Here is a 13,698-nt window from a genome sequence, read left to right as displayed (position 1 = left end):
GTTTTTGATTGCCCCCGGCCGGCGCTTCCTAGCTTGGTTGATCAGGTGGCCGGCGGAGAACAGATGCTTGGGAATTTTGCTGAGGAAGGTGAATAGGCGGAGAGATATGAATGGGCGTGTTGAAGACGCTTGGTCACTGTTGTATTGATTGACGTCTAACTGTTGCAACGATTGACATCCCATGGTTGCATGTCCGACACGTGTCTGCACGCTGATTGGTTGACGCTTCATGGGCCGTTCGCTGATTGGTCCTTCTTTAGGGGCTTTTCCCTATAAATAGGGCAGTTATTCCGTGAAATTGGCCACCAATTTCATTCTCCAAAATTTTTCCTCTAAACTTTCAAGGGTTTCTTTGTCTTCCAATCTTCAGTTGTTATTCTGGCGAGTGTTTTTCTTCAAGGTAAACAAACAAACTTCCCACTTTTATTTTGTTAAATAATTATTGCTATTATGTCTTCTGCTGACGCCGGAACTAGCACTTCTGCGCCGGAGGGTTCCCCGTCGCATCTTGACGGGGAGGGGATACTTGACGCCGTCCCGATAAGGTTTGGGGGCCCTAGGTCTCCTTCTCCCGTAGTTGATACACCAATTTTGGAGGGACGGGAGGATGAGGATGATGATGCTGATGCTGATGAGGATGAGGGGACTCCTTCTGATGGTGGGAGGCTGTCTATCCCGGATCATGGCGAGCCCTGCACGACTGGTTTAGAACGTGCTTGGTCTCATAAGTTCGCCAGTTGTTCCGGCGAGACACTTTTCGGAGGCCATTTCTTCCTCGGTGAGGGGTACAAGATCGTTATCCCTAAAGAGGGTCAGGTGGTCTGTTGCCCTCCACCGGGTCACACCGGCGTGTACATCAGGCACCTGGAGTATGGGCTGCGGTTTCCTCTGAATAAATACGTCATGGCCATTATCAAAGCTATGAACGTCGCTGTGGCCCAACTACACCCGCTGGCCGTGAGGACGATAGTTGGCTTTGTGTGGCTCTGCCTTTTTAGGGGGGAGATCCCGACGGTCAACTTATTCCGCCGCCTTCATCATCTACGGCCGTCAATTGCTGGTAAAGTGGGGTGGTACAGCGTGCAGATGGAGCCTGGCTATATCTCCGTGAACAAGCTTACTTCCTGCAAAGACTGGCAACGGCGATGGGTGTACGTCCAAGTGCCGGAGGACTACCCATTGCCCCGGTCTTTCCAGAGCCCTGTTTACTTACGGTGTGAGAACCGAGAAGAGTATGAGGAGTGTATCTCCCGGGGTAAGGCAAAGATGGACGCTTCGTTGGTCCCTCTTACTGCGGATGAGCGGCGGGCGATGCAACTGTTCGATGCTGGGAAGGGATGGCTGCCCCCGACTCAGATTATTCTCCAAGATGAACTGCTTTGCCGCGTCGGCCTCATACCGGCCCTCAACCGGGGTGAGTGGGGTCGGTGTGAGGCCCATTTTTGTCTGTTATGTTTCTGTTTCGGAGCTTTGTTTTACTTCTCGTATAACCTTTGTTTGACTTCTTGCAGACCGGTATTGCCAGGATCTGTCTGAGAAGACCTTGAAGAGGTTAGGGCTTGACAAGGACAGGAAGGTCGTTGAACAGCATCCTACGGCTGACTTGCGTGATCGTAGGCCGTCTCCCAACGAACTCATGGATAGGCAGCTGAAGTCACTGGATCCGGCGGCGGCCCAGGCAAGGGTTCTCGGGGGCATGCCCAAGAGAACAAAGAGGGCAGCGTCCAGGTTAGCGGCGGCGTCTATGCCAGCTCCCTCTTCGGCCCCAGCGGTTCAGGAGTCTGTGGGGGTCATCGAAGTCCTTGATGATGTGGTGACCGTTGCTAAGGCTCATTCTTCTCCTAAGAAGAGAAAAGAGCCACCATCTGCTTCCACCGTCGCTGGGGAGAAGCCTACCGGCCCTCCAACTAAGAGGGTACAAACTGGTACGGATCTAACTTGCGGTTCGGATTTAGCCGGTTCGCTGGACATCCCTGATGACCGGCTTTCTGATGTGTCAATGCATGGTGACATGGATGCTTTGTGTAAATTTTTTGTAGATCCTCCTTCGGCATCCGCCGTTCTTACTGAACGGCAAATAGGGAAGCAGCCTGAGAAGGCTATTGAGAAGGTTATTGAGAAGGTGGGTGACGGAAATGTCATCGTTGACTCCTCGGCTCAGAAGATTTCTCCCTCCGAGCTTGTGGCAGAGGGTGCGAAATTGTATAAGAGGATGGCCAAGTGGACCCAACAAGCCGGCTCCTACATCTTGGAGCAGGAGAAGACCATGGGCCAAGCTGCGCCACTGATCGCAAAGCTTAAACTTGATCTTTCTGCCGCAAAGGGGGAAGCCGCCAAGGCGAAAAGGGATCTCTTTGCTGCCAGCCGGCGCGTGGAGGAAGCTGAGAAGCTGCTAGGGGCCGAGAGGGCCAAAGTGGAGGAAGCTGATGCCGCCACTGCCAAGATGATGGAGGAGCGGGACAGGTACAAGGATTCTTATGACGCCGTGGTTGCCAAGGGAGAAAAGTGGAAGGATCTGTTCGATAACCAGGCGGAGGCGCTCAGGGGTGCGCAGGCTGCCCTTGCTCAAAAGGAGAAGGATATTGAAATGCTTCAAGATGTTCTTCTCCCTAAAATGTGCGCCCAACTCCGGGACCAGACCGAGGAGGCAACCAGGGAGGCCATAAAAAGACTCGTCCCCGAGGGCTCTTTTCCGTGGGATAATTTCGACCAGCTTCTGGACGAGATGGCCGATGATGCGGAGAAGGCGGCTGCAGAGAAAGCGGAGGCGGCGAAGGCGGCTCAGATAGCTGAGGCCAAAGCGGCCTATGATGCAAAGGTGAAGGAGGGTGACATGCCAAAGGCACTTGAAGATGTCGAGCCCTCTTCTGAGCCGGCCACCGAAGATGCTGCTACTGTTGATGGAGGGCAGCAACAGGCATAGGAAGTCGGGCGGTCGTCACCGGACTCACCTGGCGTCTCGGATAGCTTTAGCTGTTCGGGGGCCAATTATTGAGCCTTCTCTTCCTGCCATCTTTTGGCGCTTCAAATCCTAAGTCTGTAACCTTTTGTTTTTTCTTGTCTCCTAGCTTTTTGTAAAGCTTTGGTAGGTAGAGTTTAGGCTATCCTTATGGGGACGGCCGTCGTCTGTACTCTCCTCGCAATCATTTTCAATAAAGTTTTATCTTTTTGGTCCTCGGCTTGGCCGGGACTCTGATCACGATTTTTTACTTATCTTCTTGCGTTATTAATTGAGTGCCTTCGTTTTTGCCGTCGGCATGGCCGAGTCAGTTAGAATGCTCATCTCAACTGCGTAACGTCTTTAGCATTTCTTCTAGCGTATCGGTCATTGTGTCCCCGTCGCTCTCGGCTAAGGCCGAGGTAATCGGGGTTATGGCTCGATAGCAGCTCTTCTAGCGTATCGGTCATTGTGTCCCCGTCACTCTCGGCTAAGGCCGAGGTAATCGGGGTTATGGCTCGATAGCAGCTCTTCTAGCGTATCGGTCATTGTGTCCCCGTCGCTCTCGGCTAAGGCCGAGATAATCGGGGTTATGGCTCGATAGCAGCTCTTCTAGCGTATCGGTCATTGTGTCCCCGTCGCTCTCGGCTAAGGCCGAGGTAATCGGGGTTATGGCTCGATAGCAGCTCTTCTAGCGTATCGGTCATTGTGTCCCCGTCGCTCTCGGCTAAGGCCGAGGTAATCGGGGTTATGGCTCGATAGCAATTCTTCTGGCGTATCGGTCATTGTGTCCCCGTCGCTCTCGGCTAAGGCCGAGGTAATCGGGGTTATGGCTCGATAGCAATTCTTCTCTTTGAGTTCCTGCCTGGTGGCAATTTGGAGGGGACAAGCACTTTGATGGGAAACTTGGGCGATTCATTCGTTTGTTATGATCGTGCGTTGGGGTGTCCACAATGGGTTTTGGACACCTCCGCCGCTATACAAAGTATTTTCTCAAGTTGTCGGTGTTCCAATGGCTCATCAAAGGTACTCCTCCCATGTCTGTCAATCGGTATGTACCCGGCCTCATCTCTTCGACTACTTTGTAGGGACCCTCCCAGTTGGCCGTCAGTTTACCATGAATATTTCCTTTGTTGGTGGCAGCCGACTTCCTTAGGACTAGGTCTCCCATTTTTAAGTCCCGCTTGTGGACTCTTCGGTTGTAGGCTCTCTTCATCCGGTTTTGATATACGGCCAAGTTGAGGCGTGCTGTATCTCGGCTCTCTTCGACCAGGTCTAGGGAAGCTTTCAGGCCCTCCTCGTTTTCAACTGGGTTAAAGGTAGCCGTTCTGAATGTGGGTACCGTTGCTTCAATTGGTAGGGGCGCCGGAACCGTAGACTAGGTGGAAGGGGGTGTACCCCGTTGCTTCTTTCTCCGTGGTCCGAAGGGACCAAAGGACGCCGGGTAGTTCATCGGCCCACCTTCCCTTAAGGTCTTCAACTGTCTTCTTCAACCCGTTGAGGATTGTTTTGTTGGCCGCCTCCGCCTGTCCGTTGCTCTGTGGGTGGCAGACGGAGGAGTACGCAAACTTGATGCCAAGCTCTTCTAACCAGTTCATTATCAGGTCGCTCCAAAACTCTCGGCCGTGGTCAAACACCATAACTTGGGGTAATCCGAAGCGAGTTATAACATTTTCCCAGATTACCTTTCTGACGGCTGATGTGGTCTTCGCTGGTACTGCTACAGCTTCAACCCATTTGGTGAAGTAATCAACGGCGATAATTAAGAACTTCCTTCCTCCGGAGGCCGTTGGGAACGGCCCTAGCATGTCCATCCCCCACTGTGCGAAAGGAAGGGGACTAAGCACCGGTTGTAGGTCCCTGGAGGGAGCGTGTATTACCGGGGCATGCATCTGACAATTCGTGCACTTCTTGGTCTTTGTTCTGGAATCCTGAAGCATGGTGGGCCAGAAATAGCCAGCTCGGAGAGCTTTGTGGGCTAGTGTTCTTGCCCCCATGTGATGTCCACAGATGCCTTCGTGAATCTCTGTCAGTATCAGCTCTGCGTCGGCTGGACCGACACACTTCAAGAGTGGTCTTACTACGGATCTTCTGTACAGTTCCCCTTCGAACGCCAAGTACCTGGCGGCGATCCTTTTTATTTTGGCAGAGGGGTTGCGGCCCTCCGGCAGTTCACCTGTAAGTTTGTATTTCATTATCGGAGTCATCCACGTTGTCTCGGTCTCTATGTTACCTACCATGCCGACGGTCTCAGTGATGCTTTTCGCATTCCTGATGTCTACCAGCACAGTTCGGCTGACATTCTTGATGGTTGAGCTGGCCAGTTTGGAGAGAGCGTCGGCCCGGTTGTTCTCGGATCTGGGAACGCAATGGATTTGGAAAGATTTCAACTTTGCTATGTCGGCTTTTACCCTCTCTAGGTACCTTACCATTCCGTCGTCCCGAGCCTCAAACTCCCCTCTGATTTGGTTAGTAACCAACAGTGAGTCTGTCTTCAACACAATGTGTTCTGCTCCGGCAGCCCTAGCTAGCTCGACTCCGGTTATCACCGCCTCGTATTCGGATTCGTTGTTCGAGGCCGAGAATGTGAATTTCAAGGCGTACTCGAACTCGTCCCCGTTTGGGCTGATGATAAGGATGCCGGCTCCTGAGCTGTTCGCTGTGGAGGAGCCGTCGGTGTAGACCTCCCATATGCCTGGGTTTGGCTCTTCCTGATATGTGCATTCGGCTAGGAAATCTGCGAGTGCTTGCCCCTTTATCTAAGGCCTTGGTTTGTACTGAATGCCGAAACCAGAGAGTTCCACTGCCCATTTGATGAGCCTACCGGATTGCTCGAATTTTTCTAAAGCTTTCTCCAATGGCTGATCGGTTAGGACCGTCACGGGGTGTGCGTCGAAGTAGGGTTTTAACTTCCTTGTGGCAACGACGACGGCGAAGGCTGCTTTTTCAATTAGTGGGTAATTTTTCTCGGCGGGCAAAGTGTATGGCGACAAAGTAGATTGGGTGTTCTTTGTTTGTCTTCTTCCCCGATGATCACGGCGGCCGACCGTGGCCGAGGTAACTGCTATGTATAGGTATAGCGTCTCCCCCAGTATCGGCCTGGACAGAGTTGGGAGAGTCTGAAGATGAGCTTTCAGTTGCTTGAAAGCCGTGCTCTGTTCCTCCCCCCAGCTGAAGTCTTTATTTCCTTTTAATACTTTGAAGAATGAGGTGCTCTTGTCGGCGGACCGAGAGATGAAACGGGCGAGAGCCGCCATTCTCCCGGTCAGCATCATAACCTCTTTTCGATTCCTTGGTTCCGGCAGGTCTAGGATTGCTTGGACTTTGTCTGGATTTGCATCGATGCCTCTGGCACTGACAAGTACGCCGAGGAATTTACCTGCCCGGACACCGAAGTTGCATTTCATTGGGTTGAGCTTCATCTTGTATTTCCTTAGTGAACAAAATGTTTCGTGTAAATCGGCCAGATGCTCGCTGTCGGACTTGCTTTTCACAATAGCATCGTCGACGTAGGCCCCAATGTTTCGCCCTTTTTGATTCTGGAACACTTTGTCCACCAGCCTTGTATACGTTGCGCCGGCGTTTTTCAAACCAAATGGCATCATTTTGTACATGTATGTGCCGTTAGCGGTGATGAATGCGCATTTAGGCATGTCTTCCTCAACCATGAATACCTGGTGATACCCCGAGAAGGCGTCTAGCGTGCTCAAGATGGTGTAGCTCGCCGTGGCGTCGATTAAGCTATCTATCCGAGGCAAAGGGTAACAATCTTTGGGGCATGCTTTATTAAGGTTGGTAAAGTCTACACACATTCTCCATGCCCCCGATGATTTCCTCACCATCACAACATTGGCTAACCACTCAGGATAGGTGCAAGGCGTGATAAAGCCCGCCGTAAGTAGTTTATCTACCTCGGCTTTGATGGCCTCATCTTTCTCGACTGAGGAGTTCCTCATCCTCTGCTTGACAGGGCGAGCGGTGGGGAGTACGTTTAGTTTGTGAATAATTACTTCCCGGCTCACGCCTGGCATCTCGGCCGCCGAATAGGCGAAGACGTCCTTGTTTTTCCTTAGCAAATCCAGGAGTTCGGCCCTGAATTTTGGTTCCAGGTTGACACCGACGATTACGGTGCGGCCTGGATCAATCTCCAACTCCTCTGTCTCTGCTCCTTCAACCATGTTGATGGTTCGGTCGCTCTCGGACCTGGGAGTGTGCTGTATCTGGAAGGATTCTAATTTTGAAGCGCCGGCTCTCACCCTCTCCAGATACCTTGTCGTCCTATAGTCCCGAGCCTTGTACTCTCCTTTGATCTGGTTGGTCAATAAGAGCGAATCTGTTTTCACCACGACATGCTCCGCCCCGGCGGTTCTGGCTAGCTTGACCCCTGTTATCACTGCTTCGTACCTGGATTCGTTGTTTGAGGTCGAGGAGGTAAGCTTCAAGGCGTGCTCAAACACGTCTCCGTCTGGGCTAAGAATGACGATGTTGGCTTTCGAGCTATCCGTCATGGAAGGGCCGTTGGCGTGTATCTCCCATACGCCGGGATCCTTCCTGCTCTCCGAGACGATTTTATGTGCTTCCCCCCGGTCCGAGACGTATATCAGTGTCAGGGCCCGGATGGACACCACAGCGTCGATTTCGCTCAAAGTGATCCGACCTATGAGAACGTTGTAGGCAGACGCGCCGTCGATGACTACGAATTCAGACATAACATTCTTGGCTGCGCCTCCCTCGCCGAACCTCACCGGCAATCTGACTGACCCCAGGGGTACCAGATCGTCCCCAGAGAAGCTGTACAACGAACTAGTGCATGGGCTCAAATCTTCAACCTTCAGACCGAGGCTGAGAAAGCATTCTCTGTACATAATGTTCGTGTAGGCACCTGTGTCAATCAGGCACCTCTTCACCAAGTGGTTGGCTACGTCCAGGCGGACTGTAAGTGGGTCGCTATGAAGAGTGATGACTCCCTCGTAGTCCTCCTGTCCGATGGTCATATCGGGGATGTTGGGAGCGGGGGTGGCTGTGTTGGGCACAAAGTTGATGGCCTGATGTGGCTCATTCAGATGCCGTTTGTGCCCATGAGCGGACCCATCGTTCCCGTTGCCCCCGATGACGACATGGATTACTCCTATCCGTTCAAAGACGGATTTGCTACTTGATCCGCCGACATCTGGTTTTTGGCCTCTGGAAATATATTTGCCGAGGCTCCCCTTCCGGATCAGCTCTTCAATGGCATCCTTCAGATTCGGCAATCGTTGGTTAAGTGTCCGGTGTGGCCGTGGTACTCACAGTACTGGCTCGTGTCACCGTCACTCCTCGGCCTAGGGGGTCTTTCCCACTTCTGGCCCTCATTTTTGCTCAAAGTGAAGACCTCGGCGGCCGATACGACAAGGGGGGTGTGATCATCGTACCGTTTTTTGTAGTACGTTCCCGAGCTCCCCCCGGCATCCGCCGAGCTCTGTTTCCTGGCAGACTTGTCTGACCGTGACCTATTATTCTCACGGCGTCTTTCATGGGACCGTGACCCGTTGTTGTCACGGCGTCTTCCATCCGGGTTGTCCTCCCGGCGACTCTTCTTTTCTGAGTGCTCGGCCTCGCTGGGGCCTACCCAGGTCTTGTGATAGTCCTCTACCTTGATGGCCTGGTCAGCCAACTTCCTAGCGGCGTCTAGACCCAGGCCTCCGCACTTGATGAGCTCATTTTTTAATTCTCCCCTTGGGAGACCTTTCATCAGCGCGAAAGCCGCCAATTCGGGATTAATTTCTCGAATCTGCTGAACCTTTCCGTCGAACCTCTTCACATAGCTTCGTAGAGTCTCGCCCCTCCCGTTTGATAGTTAGGAGGTCGACGTCTCCACGGCCCTCCTCTTATTGCAAGAGTCTGGGCTAGGAAGGCGTCCCTTAGGTCGGCGTAATAGTATACCGAGCCGTCGGGGAGCCCTTGTACCGGCTTTGAGCCATCCCATGCGAGTTGTTGGGAAAACTCGGCACTGGACCTCATCGGGCTGCTCCCATACCGACATGTAAGACTCGAAAGCCTCGGCGTGGTCGGCTGGATCATTATCTCCTTTGTATGATAGAGGTGGTAGCTTGAGCTTGGCCGGCACTGGATTTCTAGGACGAGGCGCCGAGGGGCTGTCTGACCACGTGTCGAACTACACGCGGCGACCGGCTCCTCGCATTCCTAATCCGGCTCCTCCCCTCGTAGCAGGAAGGACTCCTTCTTCGACTCGGACTTCTCCTCCAACTCTGCTGAGTCGGACTCCTCTGGCTCCTTTGGGGTAAGCCTCGTTCGTGCGGCGGGGACGCTGTCCTCCCATGAGTATGGGAAGGACTTAGGTCTACCGCGCCCACTTTAGGCTCCCCCGGCGACTTGGCTGGGTCAGCTTCTCCTAGTGCTCCGTTCAAATTTCTCGGAGTCACGTTTTGGGCCCTGGTTTCCTGGACAGTTTCCGCCGCTCTTGTCGGCGTGACAGTGTGAGCAGGCGTATTACTAATTAGGTCCAGGAGCATTTTCAGTTTTGCTACGTCAACCACATGTCCCATGATGGTGACCTGGTTGGCTGGCAGCGGGGTGTCGGGTATTATTGGCATCCCGAACTCCGGTTGGATTACTCTACCGGTGGAGGGCTGCATGACTCCAGAATTGTTCAAGGTATCATCTTGGTAGAATGCGGTTTCGTCGGTTACGACTGCGTCTTGTTGTTTCGACATTTTCTTAGCTTTTTGGGGTGGGTTTTTGTTGGTTTTTTTTTTGTTTGGGAATGAATGTGACTAGCTTCTAGTGTCGTCCCCACAGACGGCGCCAATTGTTCCGGGCGTAATTCCGGAGCAGATATTCGTTACCACCATTGGCTTGTAGAATAATGTCTTTGGTTGGATTCTTCTCGTCTTTATCGTTCCTCTCGGCCTCTCCTGCAACAATGAACGAACTGAGGGCTTGGCTTTGCGCCAAGCGTACTCACTCCGACGCTCAAGTCAGTAAACTTAAAGGATTAAGTTGTATGTTATTCAGAGCAATATATTGTAGAGAGATGAGGAAGATAATACCAGTTTATGTGTGATATTAGGTCAAGTTGTGGATCCTCTCCTCAATGAAGGTTGAGGAGTATTTATAGGCTTTCACCTTTTGTCACGTAGTGGCCAAGTGGCCAAGTGGCTAGTAGGTGGAAAGACTGATCTACCCCTCGGCCGAGGGACCTATGGCAGGCCGGCGGCCATGTTGGCTCACCGCCGAGGGGTCTTGGATATGAGTACGCGGGTATGTGTCCCGGCTGGCAGGTTGCCGTTGACTTGCTGTAGGTATCTTTGACCTTGCTTAGTATGTTGACTTGGTCAGCGGTGCAGAATATGCCCCATCAGTTTGTTTTTTCGACAATATTCATTAGTAAGGAGAATCTTCAATAAAAAAGTCTTCAAGACGCCACTTTGACCGTATTTTTTGATGTCTATATGTTTTTTTTTTCTTGAATTTTTTTTTCGTGAAAAATATCTTGATATTAATCGTAAATGTTTTAATTTTATAAATAAATAGTTTTTATCTCCAACTTATTGACGGTCAAAGTTCGGAAACTTTGACCTCAAAAAAGCAAATGGGGTGAAAATAGGAAAATGGAGGGAGTACTTATTTTAATCACCTCATCCCACAATACTTTCCCTCTCTCCAATTAGCTCACCCTAATATAATATGTTAGCTTATTTAATTCAAACACCCTTAATTTCCGTGATATCCAAAAATAAGGAGAGTTATTCAGAATGAGTTGTATTCAAGCATTTAATACTCTCCTAAATTTGGTATTAATTTAGAAATTAGGGATTAAATTACAAATGAATCAATGCAATCAATGCATATATTAAGTATTTATTTCCTTTTTTAGTTCTTAAATACAACCCATTGATTGTATTTTTATCATTTCCCATTTTTTAAGGGTCATACTTTTTCACATACGGATTTTACTCTTTCGCATACGCCTTTTACAATTTTACCCTTGTCATTTGTTCATTGACTCACCCAACTGATTTTTTTTTTCCATTCCCTCATTTCCCTCCACCACCAATAGTCCAACACCACCTCCGTTGAACACATCCAATTAGCCGACATTGCTCCGGCCAACCTATATTGGGCAAAAACAAAAATAAAATCTAATTTTATGATTTACTCTTTTGTATTTTTATAATTAGATTTAATTAAAGTTAGGATTTAATAAAAGTGGGTTAACTGGGGACAATTACTCGACAAGGTGGGGGAATATTAACCAGATCAATCATAGGACAAACGTGAAAAGTTTTCAAAATTTATGTTTGTTCATGAAAATTCCAATGGCTAGCATAATTACAAAATGATATCATTATGAAGTTTAATTTCGACTATTGTTTTAAACAATAGTTTTTTCAGAACCATCATTAGGGAGGGAATAGCAGATAGTGGCCGGGGAAACCACTAGGTGGATTATACATCTGATGTATTACCACCAATTTTATAGTTTCTGAGCATTACAATAAATATTTTGAGTTTTGTTTTAAAAATTATGAGTTTTATTATAAAGTTTCTGAGTTTATTCACTTAAACATTAAGCTCTAAAAAATTACAATAAAACTCAAAAACATTACATATAAATTTAGTAAAATTTGAGTTTTGATGGAAAAAATTAAAATCTAACTTATAAATTTTAATATGTTAAAAAAAATATACATATGCTCAAAAATAAATAAAGTTTGAGGTAATAAGCTCAAAAAATATACAATATATGCTCAAAAACAAAAAAGTTGGAGGTAATACATCCGATGTATGTTCCTTTTTCTCGGGGAAAACGGTGGTGGGAGGTTGGGAGGGTGGTGCATATTTTTTAAAATATTGAAAGAGTAGTAGATGGAAAATTAATGATAAAATGTATGTGAAAGAAAATTCGTATGCAAAAAAGTAATTCCGTTTTTTAATTACGCATTCTTCTTCCACAAAATTAATCGATAAATGATTTGTGTATACTAACATATACGGCGTACGTGGCTTCCGACTGAAAGCCAGCGTCATCCCGACATGCTAACTTGCTATGTACTCCTAAGGTAATGGAGTTGCCAACAAAGATTATTGACTAAAAGAGATCATATTCTCCGCCTTTTTTTTTTTTTTTTTTTTTTTTATGTAGGGCTTCTTGTTTTTTTGGAGATAAATTCTTGACATTAATATTTACAAAAATATATTTATTGAAAATTTATAAAAATTATCTCTCTTAAATCTTTTACGGAGTTTCATATGAATATATATATCATAATATTTGTCGAGAAGCCATCTCAACCAAAAACTTAAGCTAATGGTTCGAGACTAGAATTCCAAGATCGGTTTTATAATCTAACAATATTAATCATACATTGCATAAATGTGGTTATAGATTGGGGAAGGTAGATGGAAAAATTAGTGGAAAATGAGGTGGACGAATAAGAAAAAGAGAGATAAAATATGGGGAACCTCATTATTGCGGATGCTCTAAGGTGGCCAAATAACCAAATTGGTAAAAAAAAAAATGGAGGATAGTTGCCAAATTGGTAAAAAAAGTTTCACTTGTGACAAATTGGTAAAAAAACTCAAGGGAATGTGACAAATTGGCCAAAAACTATTGCTTTATTAAATGGGTTATTTCATGGGAATAATCCAACCTAGCCCCCCTCTTCTCATATTAATCCGTCCTAGTGTTTAAATGAGAAAAATCTCATCTTTGACGTCATATAACTTGTATTAGACTCAGGCCATAATTGACCTCTTACTACCGGTTTCCTAACAGATCATTATTTTTTATTTTTTTTCTGGTTCCTCCTTTATCCTTTCTTACTTCTTGTTATTTTCTTTATCTTTCATTTTTCATTTCTTCTTAATTATTTTGAAATGGGAGGATTGTCCATGGCCATGGTGGTGAACAATGGTGGAGTAATTGAGTTCTGAAATCCCGCTTCAAATCAGCATCCACGTCCATATTTCATCAATTTTCTGGGTTTTTGTTCTTTCCTCATATGAATCATAAAATCCAAAGGATAATTACATGAACTACACCTAAGACACACTCCAACCATTCTCTACTACCAACCATTCATTACCGTCACTTTATCTAGAACGGTAACACTCCGGCCCAAACCGGGTCGGGAGCGGTTACTTATGATAGCTCACTAGGCTGTGTACATGGCCCACAGATCAACACGGGTCCTGCACGCTTAACTGTGGAGTTCTTTTTGCATGGATGACCATAAAAGAAATTGCACTTTGTTGATATGAGTAGTACTTCTAATCCCTTTAAGCACTAGTCATTTAAGCCTATCACTGGACCTCTTTAATTACCGTGTGGTATTACAATCACCCCTACTTGAAGAACACAACGTCCTCGTTACACCTGGGAGCATAACCGCTAACCCAGAATCCTCGCCCGCTAGGTGGGTGATCACAATGGAGCGTATAACAACTGCCTCCAGGAGCATATAACAACTGCCTCCCATAACCACACGGTCGCAGAGTTGCTCTGATACCACTTGTAACACCCCGACCCAAACTTAGGGTCGGGAGCGGTTACTTATGATAGCTCATAAGGCTGTGTACATGGCCCATAGATCAACACGGACCATTTATAGCGCATTTTATCCTCACCCATGCGCATCTTAGAAACCTTCCCAGGAGGTCACCCATTCTAAGACTACTCCCAGCCAAGCACGCTTAACTGTGGAGTTCTTTTTGCATGGATGACCATAAAAAAAAGTGCACTTTGTTGATATGAGTAG

The sequence above is a fragment of the Silene latifolia genome, chromosome 1 (assembly GCF_048544455.1).
Source record: "Silene latifolia isolate original U9 population chromosome 1, ASM4854445v1, whole genome shotgun sequence".
NCBI lineage: Eukaryota > Viridiplantae > Streptophyta > Magnoliopsida > Caryophyllales > Caryophyllaceae > Silene > Silene latifolia.
This window is presented reverse-complemented; position numbering follows the sequence as displayed.